The sequence below is a fragment of the Zalophus californianus genome, chromosome 12 (assembly GCF_009762305.2).
Source record: "Zalophus californianus isolate mZalCal1 chromosome 12, mZalCal1.pri.v2, whole genome shotgun sequence".
NCBI lineage: Eukaryota > Metazoa > Chordata > Mammalia > Carnivora > Otariidae > Zalophus > Zalophus californianus.
Genome location: NC_045606.1, coordinates 10,138,696 through 10,162,679, shown reverse-complemented (window position 1 = coordinate 10,162,679; position 23,984 = coordinate 10,138,696). Strand labels below are relative to the sequence as shown.

Sequence of the window (23,984 nt, the reverse complement as noted above, 5' to 3'; positions counted from 1 at the left end):
ACATGCAAGTGAGGAGACACACACCGCAGGCTTGCCCTCGGTCCACCCAGTGTAAGGAGCCAAACTGTTGATTGCAATCACTTCTTACCATGTCAAATACTCCATTACATCTGAGAGCAGAGAAATTGATCTTTAGCGCACAGAGGTGTCAGTCTATCAGATTCAATAACAGACAATACAAGGAGTAACTAAGCATTATTACAGAAAACAGAAAGGTATAACCAGGTAGTCAGTTCAGATTTGCAGCAATACAGGGGGTGCTGGCTTCTAGTTGGATATGTGTCAGATTCTCCCAACGAGATAAAAGCTCTGAATCAATACAAACAGATGATCAGGCCCTATTATCACAGGCTGAGACTATTCTGGAGTAAACTTGCGTCACTGTGTCAATAAAAGGACATACAGATTCACCTGCCTCTCATAACCCTATAGTGCTAGAGGCCTCCTGGGAACCGTACTCATCTTCAGGACCTCAGATCTAGAGGTAGAGGCTTGGTCCCTGCCTGCCAAGGCTGTTGCATTCCAGTAGCAACGTGCTTATCTCTAAGCACATACTTTTTACTGCGTCCTGTATCAGTGAAGAGAAGGAGCACCCAGCCCAGCTTTGCAGTACAGAGTTGATCATCACTCATGCATAAGAGGAGCTTGTAGGCAGACGGGGCCAGTGGGAAGGAAGGGCTGGTGTTGGGGGGCCAAGTGGTAGAGAAATCATTGCAGGCGAGGGGCAGCACCTGCAAAGGTGGGAAGGCATGGGGTGGGGGTGGGCCGGCAGGGAGAGGTGAGAGTTGAGGACAGAGTCCTGACAAAAAGGGGGGAGGAAACGGAGGAGGAGGAAGAGAAATCATCCAGCGTTCAGGATTAAGTATGGCCACAAATTCCTTGACAGTCCTCTCCAGAGGAGGCATTCGAGTCTCCTCTCCTGTGCGAGTTTCCATGCTAAAGTGATGCTGTGCCAACTTCCAGGCCCAGATTTTAAGAGACTGGTAGCTTCCACTTCCTACCCTTTAGAACACTCACTCTTGGAGCTGTGAGACAGCTGTGCTAGGAGAAGCCCAAGGTGGCCATGTGTAAGGTTGCATGGAAAGATCGTTGGCCAGCCCAGCTGTTCCAGCCGTCCCCACCCAGGGGATACCAGGGGCAGCCCAGCTGTTATCCATGGTAACAGCATGTGAGACCCCAAGGGAGAGCTGTCCAGCTGAACCCAGTCACCTCACAGAACTTTGAGAGATCATGATGCAGTGCTGTTTTAAGCTGTTAAGGTTTTGGTTCCTTTGTTGTGTAGTAATCGTAACTATAGTATCAGAGAAACCAAAAGAGTGGGGCCATCGAAAGAAGGGAGAAGAAACTCTCAGAGGAGGCCTGTCCACATGACCTGATGAGGGCCAATCCAATGGCGGAGGCATGGAAGACATAGTCTGGGATGCATCTGTGGAGAGTTGCCATATGGGGGCTGTGGTATTTGTAAAAAGAAAATGCAACAAGCTGATGAGAAAGTCTGCAGCCTGAAGAGCAGGGTGAGCAGTTCATCCCGCTTTGCTCAGAGGGATCCTGGTTTTGGCTCTGAAAGTTCCCAGTCCCAGGAAGCCTCTCAGCCCTGGGCGCACTGGAATGGTGCTGGTCCTCTGGTATATCTTCATTGACAGAGAAGATCAAAATGTCCGAGCGCTCCTCCAGCAAGTAGGCAGTGAGAGACTCTGAGGTGCAAGCATGGGGAATAGGCCTGAGATGGCCTCGAACATGTGTACCGACTGAGTGGAAGGAGCCATAACGTAAGAACTCTCATTGATTTCACTTGTGTCCACTTTCTTACATCTTGTTATGTCGATGACAGCACCGTGAGGAGGACAGCATCACCACTGCATCTGAGGAGAAACAGTCTTTGAGAGATGAGGTATTGTGTGCAGTAGACCTGGAGTGTACACAGACTCACCTGTTTGTGCTTGTCAGCCTCAGGGAAGAGTCATGGGGATGTTGGGCATTTGATGGAGTGGGGTTCACAGTCAGAAGGAACAGATGCAGAGAAAGTGAAGAGCCCAGGCTTTCCTGGAAGTCCTTGACCTGCTAGGAACCAGGTGACTAGAAGTGTGATGGGGCAGGATAGGGACAGGACTCGGGGACAAAATGCATGTGTGGGCTACCTTACAGCACCCCTTTCCTAGCAAGAGGGGAAATAAGAAACGGGAAGGACTCACGAGTGATTGTCACCTGTACAGATGTGGTAGAGTGAAATTAGCACTCCACAAAAAAAGATTCTCTCCGTCCCTCTCAAAGCCACTCTGTACACAAAATTAATCTCTTTTACTCAGGACCACAGACATAGGGAGCTAGAAACAAGCAGGGCTGATGAGGCTCTCCACATCTCAGCCCCTAGACAGTGCTTCAACAAGATAAGGAGGGAGTACTCTGCCCATTTTAATCATCTCCATGAGATGGGGACACAATAGGTCTCTCCTAAAGGCCTATGCAGGTGAGGGCAGAGAGAGGCCACATTTGGCAGGAGAGTATGTGGGGCAGACAAGGGAACTTGACCTAACTAAGACGCTGTGTCTGGACCTGCAGCCAGGTAGGTGAAGCCCTGTCCGAAGGGCATGGCCAGCTGATTACCATGATGTCCAATTAGACAGATAGAGCAGATGGGCATGAGATGGTACAGCCATCCCACAGGGGGTAGCCTGTGCTTGTCCCTGGGGATCTGTGCATGGCTTATAAATCTGATCCCTGGGCTGCCATTTGGCATAAGGCTGGTGTCCTGAATAGAGGAGTCATAATAGTAATAGTGCAACTAAACACCTCTGAGCTCTCCCGGTGTGCCAGGCACCATGCTGAGCACCTAAGACGTAGTGTCCCACTTAACCTTCTTGAAAGCCCTGGGAGGCAGATAATATTTTCCCCTTTTTGTTGATAAGGAATCTGAGGTGCAGGAAGATCATGCAACTGGTCCACCAATCACAGAGTAGGACCAGGACTTGAACCTTGGCAGTCTGACCTCAGAGCCAACCATGATGTCCTGATAAGATCAAAGTAGGCCAGAAGGGCTTCCACCAGTAAGGTGGAGTTTTAATGCAGGATTCCGGTCCCATGGAGGGTGGGTTATCAGGTAATACACTAGCTAGAACTTTGAAGTTGGAATCAGGGCTGGGGGCATACCTCCCAGAATGATTGGCAGGAAAATTATATGGTCATCAAAATGGGAACCCAGATGTCACTGCACTAGCAAATCGTTGACCAGGGGAAGGAAAGTGGAGTGGCTAATATATGGCCTTCCTCCCATCCGGATGGTTCTGAGTAAGGAGCTCAGTAGGCTCCACCATAAAAAGCTATAAAGTTCAAATTAGAAGACAGACACTATCCAAGATGTCAGTTACCTCCTCACACATAAATCCAGAATCTTCTCTATTTCATTGTATTTGTTAGGTGTGTATGAATCCCATTTGTATATATATATTTTTAAAGTTTACCTGTTCCTAACAAAATTTGAAGGAAAGATCAAAGTAAAAATCATCCATAATTTCAACACAAGATAACATTTTTAAAGATTTTTTTAATTTCTAGTAGCATCTCCCTAAGAGGGGCCTAATAAATATTTATTCAGTTAATGAACTAATTAAGCTAGTGCTCAGAACTCCTATGTAGAAAGCAAGAGACTTATGCTCAAGGACAATAACCATTATGTCTTATCTTTCCCACAGATGGCCCCTGAGCCATCTAGAGGAAGAGACAGAGAAATAGGGGTAAGGGAGGGAAGCAAGTAGTCCCTGGCCAGATATGTATGGCAAATGAGTGCTACAAAGACAGAATGCAGTCTTCTGATCTGTCCAACTTCTTGGAATAAGGAGGTGGCAGAGAGGTACCACCTTTTAAAGCAGAGTTACTCTGCTCTTCAGTAAACATGGGCTAGTCCACACTGGGAATTTGACCAACCAATTTAGTGATTAGCAACTCTTCCTTCTTTGATTCAGGTCCTGGAAGCTGATGCTAGAAGAGCAGTGGAAAGGGAGAATTTTCCTTTTTCTACTTCTTTCCCAACTTACATTTCTTCCTTTCGACCCACTGAGTCTTTCAGCCAAGTCTATGTCATGCACAGCTGTAGTGTTCTTGTAAGGACCGAAACCCACAGAGGTCAGGGAAACCTGCCTGAACACCAGGTGTGCCTTCCTAGACACTTTTTTCACTGGTCCTTTGCACATACCTGGGGCCAGTTCAGAGGTTACCCCCAGGAATTGCTGTCATCAACCAAGACAGTTTTTCCCCAAGTCAACTCCAAGGCCATTTGCAAATGATGCCAGCGATGCTGTCCATATGGGCTTTGTAGAGCCAAGAGAGTTTGGAGTTCTTATACTATATAAAAGCACTAACTCCTCACAAATTCTCATTAATTCAGACCTCAGTCTCTCACGTTTCCCACTTTCTCAAAATCCTAGAGTTGATATGATACCCATGAATACTGAAAAACCCAAAAGCACCCACAAGGTCTAGAAAATGCAAGCAATGCCTTGTCCATGGAAGCAGCTGCTAATCTTAGCCCTGTTTCCCATTTTCCAAGCAAAACCAGAGTTGGCAGGTCCTGGTCCCTATTTAGACCCATGTTTCTACTGCTAGCTGTTACCTGAGAGAAGAGGACAGACAAAAAGCTGAAAGGAGAAAGGAGCTAATTGTGTTTCTTTCAGCTTCACCAAAATGAGCACCAATCTCTCTTTAAAATCCAAAGCAGAGAACATGTCTTCTAAGGGAGGAACTGTGTCATTATGCCCTCCATAGCCTTGGAGAAAATATAGTTATAAATACCACACCATCTACCAGAGAATGACATACATGAAGCACTGCTATTTTTATACAAAATCTAGAAATTTGAACCTATATATTCAAACCTTTCATGGGACTTCTATTCCTTATATTTAAAACCTCTGATCTCTTCCCCCCCATCTCTCTCCATTAATAGTTACCCCTGAAAAAAAGAGGCTTATTTTATTTCCATAACAGAGAACATGAATTTCTAGTGAATGCTAAAATTTTAAGGCCTGTCTGGCCCTTTAACAAAGGAACATATGAAAGAATAAAGAATAGAAATAACATGAAATATCTTTCAGAAGGGGAAGATTAGATCATGTCAAAAAAAAAAAAAAAAAAAACAGTAACAGAAGGGAAAAGGCAAAAAGGGTTTGGGAAAAGCATAGCCAAAATCATCTGCCACGAGACCTCACTCCTACTAACCTAAGCACAGGTAGTTCCCAGATTGGAGAAAATAAATTTCAGGCAAACTCCATACAAAACAATGAATATTATAATATCAGAACCAATTAAATAGAAGCTCTGGATACTTGACACAGATGAAGTAACCAAACGAGGCAACTGCACAAAGCAAATTCTTATAAGAGATGGACTCTTCAAAGAAGATCCGGCCCCCTCTGAGGGCTCGCGAGGGTCCTAAGTTGGCTCCATCACCTGCTCAGCCTGGTGGGACTGTGGGGTCCCGAAGCACAGCCCGTCCAGCGCCCTCTGTCGGCGGCAGAGCGAAGAGGCACAGGAGAAGATTGTTCCTGCGCCCCCGCCACCTGCCAAGGCTGGGAAGGAGCCAAGGAATATCGAACTCGCCTAAAGGATCAGGGTGTCCTGAGATTCTGCATGAAACGCGGAAGGATGATGCAAAGTTTATAGGAAGCTCCAAGCTGACTGCGGGCAAGAAGCTAAGCCAGATGCAAGATAGTAAGAGTTTCAAAAAACCTGTGATTCCTGCCACCTCGAGGAAGTGTAAAAGTAAGGGAATAGTTACCATTGGGATATTTATGTCAAATTAAATGACGCATGCTCCTCTTGCCTGACCATCTCTGACACAAGCAAGAGCTGAACTTGGTGTGTTCGATGGTCTTCTGTCACCTCTTCCACCTCCACACACTTTCCTTTAGGACAATTCGTGGTTATCTGGTATAGACTCCCCTCTGAGCCTGCCCAGAAAAAGACGCTGAAATTTCCAGTTCCACAAATTGGCCTGTCCATGCCAGACATGTGGAAAGGGAGGCCCTGCTAGCCCATCAAAGGCATGCACCATTAACCAGGTTAATAGTTCTGGGTTTTATGGGATGGCATGTGTGCCTCATTCATCCCTTTTTTTCTCTAACAGCCCTGACACTAACCTGTCCCATCATACCTCTCGGTGTCTGTAGACTCTCTTCCTGGATGGTCTCCCCACCTCGGCCATATAGTGAAGATCAACGCCTCCAAATCAGAAATGAGTTTTTCCCAAGAGACAGTAAATTCTAAACCTGAAAATATTTTTTCATGAAATCCCACATCAGTGGAGTGCATTGTCCCCTTTTCAGGAAAGGAATTTGCCTGCCGTAAGGCTTCTTTTTTGATGTCAGAGGTCTCTTAGAGGGACCCAGGATTCAGTTGTTATATCCTAAGCTTTGGAACCAACTGCACCTGGGAAAAGCAGCAGCCGATTCAATATGCAGCATGCCAGATGGCCTGGCATTTCTATATGAGCTTCAAGCTACCACGTCCTGTGTGGCAGGGAGCCAGACTGGTGGGTGGGCTCTCCTGGGCCGGAACTGCAGGTCTGAATATTCCTAGCCTGCAAGATTCTCTCCACAGAAAATTGTGGTCCCATCTGCAGCTGACCACGTTAGTCCTGACTGAGCATTAAATTGTGAGAAAGTTTAATGTCTCCTAGAATCTAAGGGAAAATTGGGTAGGGGGAGAAGAGAGGCACCCTGTGAGGCAAAGGGGAATCCAGGGAGAAAGCAGCTTTTCCTACTAGGGTGGATTCTTCACTTCTTGCCAGACTAGCCCGCCTCTGAGGATTTTACCTTGTCACGCAGCCCATTCACAAGATTAAAGCGTGATGGTGTGTGTTCCATGACTCCAGGAGAGCTATTTTGGTGGATTTCTGTGAGCTGTGTCCCTGGAGCTGGTAACGTATCAGCCCTGTTAAGTATGGTCACAGGAATATCTGGTGATCACGTATCAGAAATTACACCATAATACATCTCATGCCCTAGTGTCATGAAAACCATTCAGCAGTTAGGTCTTCTGAAATAGGCCCCTGACATTCATTTGAGGTTCTCACCTTGATCCAGTTTTGTAAGTCAATATTCAAGATGCTCTTAATGATCCTAAACAGTTCATTTTAAAAGTCATGCTGAGATTGCCTCCCTCCTCCACCAACACGCTCTCAACACTGTCCTTCATACATTTACACTCCTGCCCCAATGCATCCTTGCACCTCACGGCACCACCAATCTGGAAAAAGTTGGCTACTACCTAAGAAAAGTACATGCTTCCCTGAAAGACCTCTAGAACACACACCAGCAGGTCAAGAGCTGGCTTAAGGCATTAGTAATCAGGATAGGATATGGGGTAAGGTCTCCATCTGACCCTCTCCCTTTATGCCAGGAGCTGTACTGGAGCTCTTCAATAGGATAGTCTGTCATTCTTGGTTTACATGTCCTATCTCAACCCTAGGGAACTCAGTGCTCCACCCTCTGACCAGTCAAAAGCCTTCCCACTTCTTGGACTGAAATGCAGAGACCTACCCCCGTAATCCAGGATTAGGGCTAAAAATATGTGGCACAGAAGGTATTGGACTTTGTGGTGTCATGGCCAATCCTGTATCTGGCCTCCAAGGATCTGTTGGGATCCCTGCTTCAAGCTTGAATGTCCCCAGGGAGGTTTAGGGACAGCTCCACCCAGGAGAGAGGACAAAAAAAAAAAAAAGTGTCAGCAGCTAGATGGTGCTTCTTTTCCATTTCAGATTCTTTATCCTTCTACCTATCCCTCACCAGGGATTTTTTTACTTTATTAATCTTTTCAAAGAATCGACTTCTGGTTTTCTTGATCTTCTATGTATGTTTTCTGTTTATTTCCTTTCTGCTCTTATCTTTATTTTTTATGATCTCCTTCCATCTACTTTCCTTGGGTTTAATTTGTTGTTCTTTTTCTAATTTCTTGAGATGGCTGCTTAGCTCATTGGTTTTTAGCTATTCTTCTCTATGTATGCATTTAAAGCTGTAAATTTTCCACTAAGCAGTTTTTGTTTTACTGTGTTTTGGTAAAATTCTAAGTGAAGCATAACACAACAGAAAGATGCACAAATTTAAACGCAGAGCTTATGAATTTTCAGAAAGTGAACACATCCATGTACACAGCACCCAAATCAAGAAGCAAAGCTTTACTCACATTTTAATCCATTCTGTATCTCCTCCCTCCTTTATGTACATCTGTGTTTTTTTAATCTTGCATGCTTTTTGCTTTTTTTTTTCAGTTTTTATTTAAATTCCAGTTACTTAACACACAATGTAATATTAGATTCAGATGTAAAATTTAGTGATTCAATACTTCCATACAACACCCAGTGCTCATCACAAGTGCCCTCCTTAATACCCATCACCTATTTAACCCATCCCCCCACCCACCTCCCCTCTGGTAATCGTCAATGTGTTCTCTCTTGTTAAGACTCTGTTTCTTGGTTTTCCTCTTTTTTTCCCCCTATGATTGTTTGTTTTGTTTCTTAAATTCCACCTAGGAGTGAAATCAAATGGTATTTGTCTTTCTCTGACTGACTTATTTCACTTAGCATAATACTGCCTAGCTCTATCCACATCCTTGCAAATGGCAAGATTTCATTCTTTTATGGCTGAATAATATTCCATTGTGTATATATACCACATCTTCTTTATCCATTCATCAGTCAATGGACATTTGGGCTCTTTCCATAATTTGGCTATTGTTGATAATACTGTTATAAATATCAGGGTACATGTATCCCTTCAAATTAGTATTTTTATGTCCTTTGGGTAAATACCTAGTAGTGCAATGGCTGGATTGTAGGGTAGGTCTATTTTTAATTTTTGAGAAACCTCCCTACTGGTTTCCAGAGTGGCTGCCCCAGTTTGCATTCCCACCAACAGTGTAGGAGGGTTCCCTTTTCTCCACATCCTTGCCAATACCTGTTGTTTTCTGTGTTGTTAATTTTCGCCATTCTGACAGGTTTGAGGTGATATCTCATTGTAGTTTTGATTTGCATTTCCCTGATGATGAATGATGTTGAGCATCTTTTCCTGTATCTGTTGGCCATCTGGATGTCTTCTTTAGAAAAATATCTATTCGTGTCTTCTGCCCATTTTCTAGTTGGGTTATTTTTTTCTTGGGTGTTGAGTTTGATAAGTTCTTTATATATTTTGGATACTAACACTTTACCACATATGTCATTGGCAAACATCTCCCATTTCCTAAGTTACCTTTTAGTTTTGTTGACTATTGCCTTTGCTGTGCAGAAGCTTTTTATTTTGATGAAATCCCAATAGTTTATCTTTACTTTTGTTTCCCTTGCCTCAGGAGACATATCTAGTAAGAAGTTGGTATGGCTGATGTCAAAGAGGTTAATGCCTGTGTTCTCCTCTAGGATTTTAATAGTTTCTTGTCCCATATTTAGGTCTTTAATCCATTTTGAATTTGTTTTTGTGTATGGTGTAAGAAGGTGGTCCAGTTTCATTCTTTGTGCATTGCTGTCCAGTTTTCCCAACACCATTTGTTGAAGAGACCGTCTTTTTCCCATTGGATATTCTTTCTTGCTTTGTCAAAGATTAATTGACCATATAGTTGTAGGTTCATTTCTGGATTTCCTATTCTGTTCCACTGATCTATGTGTCTGTTTTTGTACTAGTACCGTACTGTCTTGATCACTATAGCTTTATAATATAATTGAAGTCAGGAATTGTGATGCCTCCAGCTTTGCTTTTCTTTTTCAAGATTGCTTTGGCTATTCTGGGTAATTTTGTGGTTCCATACAAATTTTAGGATTGTTTATTCTAGCCCTGTGACAAATGCTCGTGCTATTTTGATAGGCTTTGCATTAAATGGGTAGTATAGATATGTTAACAATGCTTGTTCTTCTGATCCATGAGCATGAAATGTCTTTCCAGTTCCTTGTGTCATCTTCAATTGCTTTCACCAGTGTTTTATAGTTTTCAGAGCATAGTTCTTTTACCTCTTTGGTTAGGTTTATTCATAGGTATCTTATTATTTTTGGTACAATTGTTAATGGGATTAACTCCTTGACTTCTCTTTCTGTTGCTTTGTTATTTGTGTATAGAAATACAACAGATGTCTGTACACTGATTTTATATCTGTGACTTTACTGAATTCCTGCATTAATTCTAGCAATTTTTTGGTGGAGTCTTTTGGATTTTTTTATATAGAGTATATGTTATCTGCAAATAGTGAAAGTTTGACTTCTTCTTTGTTGATTTGGATGCCTTTTATATCCTTTTGTTGAATGATTGGTGTGGCTAGGACTTCCAGTACTATGTTAAATAACAGTGAGAGTGGACATCCATGTCTTTTTCCTGACTGTAGAGGAAAAGCTCTCAGTTTCTCCCCATTGAGGATGATATTAGCTGTGGGTTTTTCATATACAGCCTTTATTATGTTGAGTTATGTTCCCTCTAACCCTACTTTGTTGAGGGTTTTTATCAAGAATGGCTGTTGTACTTTTTCAAATGCTTTTTCTGCATCTATTAAAAGGATCATATAGTTCTTATCCTTTCTTTTATTGATGTAGGGTATCACATTGATTGATTTGCAAATATTGAACCACCTCTGCAGCCCAAGAATAAATCCCACCTGATCATGGTGAATGCTTCTTTTAATGTACTGTTGGATTTGGTTTGCTAGTATTTTATTGAGAATTTTTGCATCCATGTTCATCATGAATATTGGCCTCTAGTTCTCTTTTTTAGTGGTGACTTACCTGGTTTTGGTATCAGGGTAATGCTGGCCTCATAGAATGAGTTTGGAAGTCTCCTTCCATTTCTGCTTTTTGGAACAGTTTGAGAAGAATAGGTATTAAGTCTTTAAGTGTTTGGTAGAATTCCCCTGTGAAGCCATCTGGCCCTGCACTTTTGTTTGTTGGGAGGTTTTTGATTACTGATGCAATTTCTTTGCTGGCTATCAGTTTGTTCTAATTTTCTATTTCTTCTTGTTTCAGTTTTGTTAGTTTATATGTTTCTAGGAATCCATCCATTTCTTCCAGGCTGTCTAATTTGTTGGCATATAGTTTTTCATAATATTCTCTTACAATTGTTTGTATTTCTGTGGTGTTGGTTATTTGTCCTCTCTCATTTGTGATTTTATTTATTTGGGTCCTTTCTCCATTCTTTCTGATAAGTCTGGCTAGGGTTTTATCAATTTTATTACTTTTTTCAAAGAACCAGCTCCTGGTTTCACTGATCTGTTATATTGTTTTTTGAGTTTCTATATCATTTATTTCTGCCTTAGTCTTTATTATTTCCCTCCTTCTGCTGGCTTTAGGCTTCGTTTGTTGTTCTTTCTCTAGGTCCTTTAGGTGTCAGGTTAGGTTGTTTATTTGAGATTTTTCTTGCTTCTTAAGGTAGGCCTGTATTGCTGTATAATTCCATTTTAGGACCGCTTTTGCTGCATCCCAAAGGTTTTGGGCCGTTATATTTTTCATTTTCATTTGTTTCCATGTAATTTTTTAATTTATTTTTTTATTTTTAATTTTTTAAATTTAGTACATGTTGCTTAACCTCCATGTATTTGAGGTCTTTCCAAATTTTTTCTCGTGGTTGACTTCAAGTTTCATAGTGTTCTTGTCAGAAAATATGCATGGTATGATCTCAATCTTTTTGTCCCTGTTGAGGCCTGATTTGTGACCTAGTATGTTATCTGTTCTGGAGAATGTCCCATGTGCACTTGAAAAGAATGTGTATTCTTCTTCTTTAGGATGCAGTGTTCTGAATATATCTGTTAAGTCCATCTGGTCCAGTGTGTCATTGAAAGCCACTGTTTCTTGGTTGATTTTCTGCTTAGATGATCTGCCCATTGCTGTGAGTGGGGTGTTAAAGTCCCCTACTATTTTTATGTTATTATCAATGTGTTCCTTTATGTTTGTTATTAATTGTTTCCTGTATTTCGGTGCTCCCATTTTGGGGTCATAAATATTTACAATTGTTAGATCTTCTTATTGGATTTTCCCCTTTATTATGACACAGTGCCCATCTTCATATCTTGTTACAGTCTATGGTTTAAAGTCAAGTTTGTCCAATATAAGTATTCCTACTCTGGGTTTCTTTTCATGTCCATTTGATGATAAATGTTTCTTCATCCTCTCACTTTCAATATGCAGTTGTCTTCAGGTCTAAAATGAGTCTCTTGTAAGCAGCATATAGATGGGTCTTGTTTTTTTTAATCCGTTCTGATACCCTGTTTCTTTTGATTGGAGCATTTAGTAATTCAGAGTAATTATTGATAGATATGTATTTAGTGCCATTGTATTACTTGTTTTGTTGTTCTTTCTGGAGACTTTCTCTGTTCCTTTTTTGTCTTTGTCACTTTTAGTCTTTCCTTTCCACTCAGAGTCCACTTTAATATTTCTTCCAGGACAGGTTTAGTGGTCACAAACTCCTTTAGTTTTTGCTTGTTTGAGGAACTCTTTATCACTCCTTCTGTTCTGAATGATAGCCTTGCTTGATAGGGTATTCTTGGCCTGCAAATTTTTCCCATTCAGCACACTGAATATATCATGAATATATCCCTTCTGACCTGCCAAGTTTCTGTGGAGAGATCTGCAGCAAGCTTTATAGGTCTTCCTTGTAAGTTAAGGACTCCTTTTATCTTGCTGCTTTTAAGGTTTTTTAATCACTATAATTTGCAAATTTACAATATATCTTGATGTTGGACTGTTTTTGCTGATTTTGATGGGAGTTCTCTGTGCCTCCAAAATCTGTTTCTTTCCCCAGATTAGGGAAGTTTCCAACTATTATTTCCTCTAATCTGTTTTCTGCCCCCTTTTTTCTCTCTTCTTCTTCTGGTACTTCTATAATATATATGAATGTTATTACATTTGATGGAGATACTGAGTTCCCGAGGTCTATGCTCATGATCCATAATTCTTCTTTCTTTCGTTTGTCCAGCTTCATTATTCTCCATTATTTTGTCTTCTAGGTCAATAATTCATTCCGCAGCTTCTTCTAGCCTTGTAGTTATTACATCCAGTTTGTTTCAAATCTCAATTATTGCATTTTTCCTTTGTGACTGATTTTTTTTAACTCTTTTATCTCTGTGCCAAGGGCCTCCCTGAAGGCTTCCATCCCTTTCTCAAGCCCAGCGAGTATCCTTATGATCATTCCTTTAAATTCTCCAGCAGACATGTTACTTATATCTGTTTCATTTAGATCTCTGGCATGACCTTACCTTGTTCTTTCACGTGGGATGAATTCCTCCACCTTGGCATTTGTCTAAGTCTCTGCCTTCTTTTGTGTGTTAGAAAAGCCAGTTATGGCTCCAGCTCCTGAACATAATGGCCTCATGAGGAAGAGCTCATATAGTATCCAGGGCCTGGTGCTTCAGGGAGTGTCTCTGGTGTATGCTCTGTGTACTCTGCTGCTGTCTTTTGGCTGCTTTGTCCTTCAGACCAGTTGACTGCAGAGGCTCTCCTTGTCTGCAGTGGCCAATGTTTGGTACTTGGCTAGAAGTGGAAAGTTTTAACTAGGTGTGCTTTGGTCTGCTTGTGAAATGAGACTTATACTACCTCCACTAGAACCGAGGCCTTGCAGAACTCTCTGGTTGGAAGATATGGTGTGGGCAGGGGTTTCTGTTGGTCTTCTGGGGAAGGGGCTCACCGTGCTGGGTCTGAGGCACACTTGCCTGAGAACACAGGCCTGCCAGAGTTCAGGAGTGTGAGGTGTGGTGTAAGCAGGCTAGGCAGCCAGGGTAGGCACTGTGCTGCCTCCTGCAGGTGGCTCTGTGCTTATGCTGAGGGGTGGGGGAGGAAAATGACACCAGTTAACTCTTTTTCTCCCCAAAGAGGAGTCTCAGTACATGTTGCCTCTCAGGGAAGCTCTCTGAGACCAGCAAATAATCTCCCTCCTTGTGTTCCAGACATTTTTCATTTCGCTGTTTCCACACTGTCTACCCCCGGGTCGTTTGCCTGCCTTCTCTCCAGGAGCAGCACATTGCCCTCTGGGCTCTATCCCAGCCAAGACTGCTAACTTTTAAAACTCCAGGCTTTAGGGACAGGGTGTGGGCAGGGGCCTGCGCTGGTCTTCTGGGGGTGGGTCCTGCCTCGCTGGGACTGAGAGAGGTTCGACTGAGAAGGGCAGTTGCAGCAGAGTGCAGGGGAATGGAACTTGGAGTGTGCAGGCTAGGCAGCCAGTGTTGGGCCAGCTGCCTCTGCAGGTGGCTCTGCACTGAGACTGAGGGTCCAGAGAGGGAAATGGTGCCCATTGGCTCCTTTGTTCCTAGAAAGGAGCCTCTGGGAATACTATGTCTCAGGGATGTGCTCCAAGAAGGGTGAACAGTCTACCCCATGCCCCCCCCCCCCCCCGCCATGTGCCCCAGGTGCTCCTGAGATGGATGTTTCCATGCCCTCTGCCCCCAGGGTTGCTTGCCTGCCTTCTCTCTGGGAGAGGGGCAGCACCCTCAAGGCCTCATCCCAGCCAAGCCCACCAACCTTTAAAACTCAAGTCTTCAAGCCCTGCTGGCTGCAACAACTCAAGGAGATTAGCCCCTCTCATTTTCCCAGCCAATGGCTTTGGGGAAATGTTCTCCTTTTCTCCTTGTGTGTTCCCCTGTGTGCTCCTCTCTCTCTCTCTCTCTCTCTCTCTCTCTCTCTCTCGCCTTTTTCTGCAACCACAGCTCCCTCCCCTCCACAGCACCAGTGATCCGTTTCAGCCCCAAACCAAGTCTCTGTACTACCTACCTTCCTTGATGTGGCTTCTTCTCTCCCTCTAGTTGTGGAGTTTCTTCTGTCCCTCCTCAGGTTGATTTGATAGTTTTACAGCTATTTTCAGGGGGTGAGACAAGCCTAGAGTCCTACTTCTATGCCGCCATTTAGCTCAAACCCCTGCACTTACATGTTTCTGTCAGGGGTCATTTTCCTTCTAAAAGGAAAGAGCTTTTTTTTTTTTTTTTTTCTTTTGGTTCAGGCCTACTAGTGATAAACCCCTCAGTTTTTGTTTGTCTGAGAATGTCACTATTTCACTTTGACTTCTGAAGAATAATTTCACAGTTATATGAAATTCTAGGTTTCTTGTTATTTTCTATAGCACTTAGGAATGTCATTTCTCTGTCTTCCGAAAAGTCATCTGTTAGTCTTTCTGTCATTCCTTTGAAAATAATAGTTTTTTCCCCCCTCTGATGCTTTTAAGACTTTTCCCTTTGTCTTTTGTTTTCAGCAGTTGAACTATGATGTTTTTATGAGTGATTTTTGTTTTTATCCTGAGGCTAGATGATAAGCTATTGTTATTTCCTCGGTTACCTTTGCCCAGTTCTTGGAGACTCCAGTCATTCCACTGTCCCATATATCTCTTGTTCTCTCCCCTGTTCATCATTCTTTTTTCTCTCTTCCTTCAATCGGGATGTGCTCTATGAATACATATTACTGACCCTTTTCCTGCTATATGTGCTATGCCACTAAGCCCACATATTGAGTTCTTAATTTCAGCTCTTCTGTTTTTCAATAATAAAGTCACTATTTGATTCATTTCTGTTGGTTCTAATTTTCTGACAAAGGTTGCTCTTTATCTGTTTTCTTTAAAGTCTTTGCTTAGGTGACGGGCATTAAGGAGGGCACTTGATGTAATGACCACTGGGTGTTATATGCAACTGATGAATCACTAAACTTTACCTTTGAAACTAGTAATACACTATATGTTAATTAATTGAATTTAAATTTAAAAAATAAAGGCTTTGCTTAATGACTTCAGTATCAGGACCCTATTTCCATTTTTTTTCTTGCTTTAGGTCCATTACTTCTGTCTCTTACCATACCTGGCAGTTTTCTATCCATCATCATATGTTGTCTGTGAAATGTAGGAACTTCAGTGGTAGCATCTTCTCCTGGAGAGCATTTGCCCTTTTCTCAGCTCAGTGGTGCAGGTGCTGATGGTGGTGGCCCAATGAGATAATGAGCTGAATGAAGTACAGTGCAGTCTTGGTAAGCCAGAATCTCCCTCTGGCTCACTATGTTCCCAGGGACCCCTCTCCAGGGCTTGCATTGAGAACCAAGGGTTTTCACCAGGGACCCTTCCCTGACCCACTTCCTACCAGGTCTTCTCACGACCAAGAGACAGAAGATTTGGCCTCTACTTTTCAGATGTTTCCACGATTAGATTTTTAGTCTTTTGCCCTAAAAGCTTAAGATTTGGCAAAGGTCTGAGAGGACATCAGCTGGGTATTGAGGTCTCCAGTCCTGTCACTCTGGCCCCACAGGGCCAGCAGCAGCTCTGCTGGTCCTCTGCCACCGAGGAAAGGGTCTGTAGGTTATCAGTTCACCTGACTAGTCTCTCCCTTCTCTTGTTGCTTTCGTCGTTCTGCAGTGCCTTAAACATTTTGCTTCAGAATCAGCTTACTGAGTTAGCAGCAAGAGCATTTATCTGCTACAATTACTCTATTCTAGAAGGAAGAGGAAATCGCTAATTGCCTTTTAGCAAATACTCCACACACAATGATCCCAGAGACCAGAAATACTTGTCTAATAACCGGCCCTGAAACAGGAAACACAATACATTTATTGGATCATTGTTTAGTTTAGAATTGGCCCTCTAGCACCTGAAATAAATATCACCCATAAATTAAAGTTGTAATGTTATTTTACATAATGGTTCATTTTGATCAATCTCCCACTTTTGCTGTGGTACCATATTTAAAGCATTAACATAGGATTTATGCTGCTGCTGTTCTAAATAGGAAATTACTTAAATAATGTACAGTTCTTCATGTAAAAAGAGATATATCAGTTATTACAATTACTTCAGAAAGAAGTTGCAATTAAATATTTTTCATTGAAGTAATCATAATTTAGCTATTAGAGAAACATGACCTTATCACATGGAATTTTTATAAGTTAGGCAAATCTAAATACTTAAAAATATGAACATCTCCTCTTTATTTTATATAAATATTTTATATATTATATAAAATTATAAGTATATATAAATTTTATATATTTTATACATTATATATATTATATAAAAATTTATATAAATAAAATTTATTACTTTGTTTTTTTATTATTTTCAAATTACAAAGTTAATATAATTAGTCTGTAAGACAACATTCTAAACCACTCCTAGAAGTGCAGATTTAAGTGAGATACTATCTTACCAAATTACAAAATTTTGACAAATCAATTTGATAGTCTGTAATACAATAAGATTTTTTTCTACTAGAGTCATATATTACTTTAATGAGAATTTTACTGCAAAAATATCATTTGAATGCCAAGTGAAAACACCATATTTTTCAGAGCTATTTATAGTAGAACAAAGTTTTTTTGGTACAACTTCTTATGGCTTTCACACTTACATAATTTTCTTTTTTTTGAATGAGTTCTTGAATGCAAACTGCTAAAATGAAATGTTACAGGACAAGCATATATAAAAGGTGACTGCTTCATTCTGGTGTTAGTCCAAAACCAGGGCCTGATACATGAGAGGCTTTAAAACTCTACCTTCAAGATATCCAACAGACAATATCAGCTTTAAATTAAAATGACTTTTCCAAGTGTTAACTGTTTACATATGTCATGGAATCTTCAATGTTAGACACCTTGTCAATGAACACTAATTCCATTTTTTCCCATTTATTAGGCTTTTGTTTTTGTCAAAAATCACAGGCTTTCTCTAAGCTACTTATTTCTTAAAATCCACTTAATTCAATTTTATTTTTTCCATTTAATTAAATTTTAAAATGAAAAAACAAATGCAAATGAACATATTGCTATGTAGGATAGACTGGGAGGACCTAAGAAGGTTCATATCATTAATGTTGATTATTTCTTTAAAAATACTGCTCTTGGTATTTTTTCCTCTTACTAAAGCTAAGTATTCTTCAGATTCAAAATTTATTTGTATCTTATTTTTCCATTGCTTTTTTTATTGAGCTGTAATTAACATACAGTGTTATATTAGTTTCAGGTGTACAATATAATGATTCAACAATTCTATACTTTTCTCAGTGCTCATCAAGATAAGTGTATTCTTAATCCCCTTCATGTATTTCTCCATTCCCCCTCACCTCCCCTCTGGCAATGACCAGTTTGTTCTCTATATTTAAGAGTCTGTGTTTTTGTCTGTCTCTTTTTTTGTTTGTTTGCTTGTTTTGTTTCTTACATTCCAAATATGACTGAAATCATATGGTATTTGTCTTTCTCTGATTGACTTATTTCACTTGGCATTATACCCTAACTCCATCCATGTTGTGGCAGATGGCAAGATTTCATTTTTTATGGCTAAGTAGTATTCCGTTATACATTTATACCACATCTTCCTTATCCATTCATCTATCAGTAGACACTTGAGCTCCTTTCATATCTTGGCTATTGTAAATAATGCTGCAATAAACATAGGGGTGCATATATCTTTTCAAATTAGTGTTTTTATTTTCTTTGTGTAAATACCCAGTAGTGGAACTATGGGATCATATGGTCATTCTGTTTTTTTAATTTTTTGAGGAACCTCCATACTGTTTTCCTCAGTGGCGGCACCAATTTGCATTCCCACCAACAGTACGTGAGGGTTCCTTTTTCTCCACATCCTTTCCATTGCTTCTTGATCTTTTTGAGCATTTGAAAATATTATACTCTCCATTACTCCTTTTAGATAACTGTTGGGACTGACTCTATCACAGTTATTATAAACTCTTGAGTTAAAATTGCTTTTCTTGGATGTTGAAGATATGGTTTACATTTGTCTCACATCTCTTATAAATGAAATATTAGTAGGTGTAAGCTCATTTTTCTTGCTACAGAATGTTATTGCATAGATAATTTGGTTCTTTCTGCACAAATAAGTAGTTCACAGAGGAAGGCATTTTACTTCTGTGCTGGTCCAAATGTCTTTCTCAGTCATCTACTCTGATCATATTTTGATTCATAAGACTTGGGCATTTCTGCATTGCAGACATTGTAACATATGGATAGCTAAAAACTCGCCATGAAGTTCAGATATTCATGGTGATGGCAATCTGTGCAATGTTCAGACAGCAATAGGAATAATCACCTTATTCTTAAAGAATATTTTTCTGGGTTGCAGAATTCTATATAACAGGGTTTTGTTTTGTTTTGTTTTGTTTTGTTTTGTTTTGTTTTAGCACATTGAAGCTGTCATTCCTTTGTCCTCTGTGGTTTCTGCTGACATTGAATAGTCATCTGTCAAATTGTTGCTTCTATGAAGATAATCTAGCTCTTAACTTCACTGGTTCATGATTTTCTCTTCTTTTCCGAAGTTTTATAGTGATGTCTGCATGCTGTGTTCTTTTTGGATTCATAGGATTTTTTGAATCTATAGCTTGATGTTTTTTATAACTTTTGGAACTTTTTGGAGAATTTTTCACTTTTGGAGAATTTTTGGCTTTAACACCACTGTCTCTCTCCTCTCCTTTTGGATTCCAATTTATACACACTTTAGACCACCCCCTAGTACCCCATATGTTTCTTACTTCTCTTTCATATTTTATACCTTTTTTCTCTGCATGCTTCATTCTGAATTTTTTCCTAACCTATATTCCAGTTCCCTAAATATGCTCATGTGTTTTGTTTAATCTGCTTTAAAACCCATCTATTGAGTATTGTAGTTTTTTAGATCCAGAATTTCTGTTTGGTTCATTTTTATAGGCTTCATTCTTTGTTGATATTTTCAATCTTGTCTTTTATTTCCTTGAATGTTTTCAGTATGTGTTCTGTAAAGCTTGTGTCTGATAACTCTAATATCTAGAAGCCATATGAATCAGCTTATAATGCCTACTTGTTCTATTGTTATTCTGTACATTGCCTAGTATCTGCATGTGCCTGGACAGTTTTCATCGAGAACTGGACATTGTAAATGAAAACTTGTAGAAATAATCTGAAGCTAAAAATGATGTTATTTCCCTCCTGGGAGGATTTACATTTCCTTCTGGGTGATATCTAGCAATCCAGACTAAGCTCAATTGAATTTCAAGACTTGAAATGATATGAAGGGCAAGGGCAAGTGTATTCTCAACAGCATATCTATTTGCTGTTCAGGGTTCCAAATTGAATCATGAAGGATTTACCAAAGTCTTCCTTTTTGGCAGGGCCTGAACCCTTACGTTTGCTCCCCTTAGCCCTGCAAGTCTGAAAAAAGTTCTTTTAGCTTTTCCAGTTTCTCAGCTGCATTTTTTGGAATCAACACAGCCCCCAACCCCAGCTAGGGAAACAGCAACCCCAAATCCTAGGCTCATCTATGAGTGTTCTTTTTCTGGATCTTATCCTCAATATTCCCATTGTCTGACCAGGTCTCTGATGACTTCGGGCTAGGATTTCCAATTTTAGAGGGAAAATATTCCAAGACTACCTAACTAAATTTGATTTTGAGATAAACAGTGAATATCTTTTCTGGTATAAGTGTTTTCCATGTAATAATTGGGACATAATTATACTAAAAATGTATTCTCTGCTTATCTGAAACCCAAATTTAACTGAGTATCCTATATTTTACCTGACAGTCCTACTTCAGGCAGATTTATGTCCATATTTTTCCGGCCTTTCCTAGATGTTTTCTGAATTACCTAGTACATTGTTACTGGAAGTGGAAGTTTGCTGTTGCCTAGCTAGTCAACAATCTTGAGTTATTAAAAATTTTTAAAAGACAAATCACCAAATGGAAAGTTAATACGTTTACTGAAATCCTAGTTGCCATGAACTATATATGTGACCTTGTATAATTAGCTTCACATTTTGGCCTCTTTGTTTTTAGATGTAAAAAAGGAATGATAGATGACATTTGTTGAGGTCCTATTATATGGCAAACATTGTGCTAAGCACTTTAAAAAAGGATTGATAATAATTACCTACACTTTATAAGGATTTTGTGAGGATCAAATTAGAAAATAGTATGACTGATCTGGTACGTGTTAAATGCTAATTAACTGTTAAGACCAATTTGTTTTAACTTTTTTTATTTTTTTTACTTTTACTTTTATTCTGTTGTAGTAAACAGATTCAACATGAGATGTACCCTCTTAACAGATCTCTAAGTGTATAATACAGTATTGATAACTATAGGAATAATTTAATACAACAAATCTCTAGAACTTACTTATCTTGCATAACTGACAGTTTACACCACTGATTATCAACTCCTTATTTCCCTCTCCCTCCCAGCCCTTGGAAACCATAATTCTACTCTCTGCTTCTATGATTTGACTATTTTAGGTACCACATTTAAGTGGAATCACACAGTATTTGTCCTGTGACTGACTTATTTCACTTAGCGTAACGTCCTCAAGTTTCATTCATGTTGTTGCATATTTAGGATTTCCTTCTTTTTGAAGACTCAATAATGTCCCATTGTTATATTTACCATATTTTCTTTATCCATTCATCCACTGATGGACCTTTGGGTTGTTTCCACATCCTGGCTATTGTGAATAGTGGTACAGTGAACATGGGAGTGCAAATATCTCTTCAAGATCTTGATTTCAGTTCTTTTGGATAAATAGCCAGTAGGATCGCCAGATAATTTTTTTAAAGTTTTAATTTTAATTCCAGTTAGTTAACATACAGTGTTATATTAGTTTCAGGTGTACAACGTAGTGATTCAACAATTCCATACATCACCCCGTGATCATCAGACAATCCCCATCCCCTATTTAACCCATTCCTCCACCCATCTCCCTCTCAGTACCCATCAGTTTGTTCTCTATAACTAAAAGTCTGTTTCTTCGTTTGTCTCTCTCTCTCTTTTTCCCCTTTGCTTGTTTTTTTTTTCTTACATTCCACGTATGAGTAAAATCATATGGTATTTGTCTTTCTCTGATTGACTTATTTCACTTATCATAATACCCTCTAGATCCACCCACATTGTTGCAAATGGCAAGATTTCATTCTTTTTATGGCTGAATAAATTTCCGTTGTATATGTACACCACATCTTCTTTATCCATTCAGTTGATGGATATTTGGGCTGCTTCCATAATTTGTCTATTGTAAATAACACTGCTATGAACATATGGACGCGTGTATCTCTTTGAATTAGTGTTTTTTTGTATTCTTCAGTAAATACCCAGTAGCGAAATTTCTGCAGGCTGGTTCTATTTATAACTTTTTGAGGAATCTCTATACTGCTTTCTACAGTGGCTGCACCCCCTTGCTTCCCCACAAACAGTGCATGAGAGTTCCTTTTTCTCCACATCCTTGCTCACACCTGTTGTTGATTTTGCCCATTCTGACCAGTGTGAGATGATACCTCATTGTAGTTTTGATTTGTATTTCCCTGATGGTAAGTGATAATGAACATCTTTTCATGTGTCTCTTGGCCATCCAGATGTCTTCTTTCTTTTTTTTTTTAAAGATTTATTTATTTGTTTGTTTATTTATTTATTTATTTGACAGAGAGAGAGAGCACAAGAAGGCAGAGTAGCCAGTAGAGGGAGAGGGAGAAGCAGACTCCTTGCTGAGCAAGGAGCCCGATGCGGGGCTCAATCCCAGGACCCTGGGATCATGACCTGAGCCGAAGGCAGTTGTTTAACCAACTGAGCCACCCAGGCACGCCTATCTGGATGTCTTCTTTGGAGAAATATCTGTTCATGTCGTCTGCCCAGTTTTTAATTGGATTCTTTGTTTTTGGGTGTCGAGTTTTATTAATTCTTTATATATTTTGGATACTAACCTTTTATCAGATATGTCATTCGCAAATATCTTCTCCCATTCTGTAGGCTGCCTTTTACTTTTGTTGATCGTTTCCTTCACTGTGCATAAGCTTTTTATTTTGATGAAGTCCCAATCGTTTATATTTAGTTTTATTTCTCTTACCTCAGGGGACATATCTGCAAAAACGTTTCTATGGCTGATGTCATAGAAGTTACTGTCTGTGGTCTCTTTAGGTTTTTTTGTTGTTTCAGGTATCACATTTATGTCTTTAATCCATTTTAAATTTATTTTTGTGTATGGTGTAAGAAAGTAATCGTTTCTTTCTTTGCATGTTACTGTCCAGTTTTCCCAATACAATTTGTTGCAGAAACTGTCTTTTTTCCATTGGATATTCCTTCTTACTTTGTCAAAGATTAATTCACCATATGCTTGTGGGTTCATTTCTGTGTTTCCTATTTTGTTCCGTGTATCTATTTTTGTACCAGCACCACACCATTTTGATTACTACAGCTTTGTAATATAACTTGAAGTCTGGAATTGTGCTTCCTCCAGCCTTGCTTTTCTTTTTTAAGATTGCTTTGACTATTCAGGGATTTTTTTGTGGTTTCATACAAATTTTAGGATCTTTTGCTCTAGTTCTGTGACAAATGCTGTTTGTGTTTTGATGTGGATGCCATTAAATGTGTGGATTGCTTTTGATAACATATACATTTTAAAAATATTCTTCCAATTCATGAGCATGGACTGTCTTTCTATTTCTTTGTGTACCCTCATAAGTTTCTCTCATCAATGTTTTTTTTAATTTATATTTTGTTAGTTAACAGAGCAATATTGATTTCTGGAGTAGAATTCAGTGACTTATCACTTATATACAACACCCGGTGCTTATCACAAGTGCCCTCTTTATTTTTTTATTTTATTTTTTATTGTTATGTTAATCACCATACATTACATCATTAGTTTTGGATGTAGTGTTCCATGTTTCATTGTTTGTGCATAACACTGAGTCCTCCACACAGAACGTGCTCTCTTTAATACCCATCACCAGGCTAAATCATCCCCCCACCCCTCCCCTTTAGAACCCTCGGTTTGTTTTTCAGAGTCTATCGTCTCTCATGGTTCGTCTCCCCCTCCAACTTACCCCCTTCATTCTTCCCTTCCTGCTATCTTCTTCTTCTTTTTTTTCTTAACATATATTGCATTATTTGTTTCAGAGGTACAGATCTGTGATTCAACAGTCTTGCACAATTCACAGCACTCGCCATAGCACATACCCTACCCAATGTCTATCACCCAGCCACCCCATCCCTCCCACCCCCCACCACTCCAGCAACCCTCAGTTTGTTTCCTGAGATTAA

At 39.9% G+C, this 23,984-nt stretch overlaps 1 protein-coding gene across 4 annotated transcripts in view; it reads left to right on the top strand.

Moving 5' to 3' along the window:
- The window catches only part of HECW1 (HECT, C2 and WW domain containing E3 ubiquitin protein ligase 1), a 437,510-nt gene that overhangs the window by 203,603 nt on the left and 209,923 nt on the right, over positions 1 to 23,984 (top strand). The gene's annotated exons all lie outside the window — the stretch shown is intronic.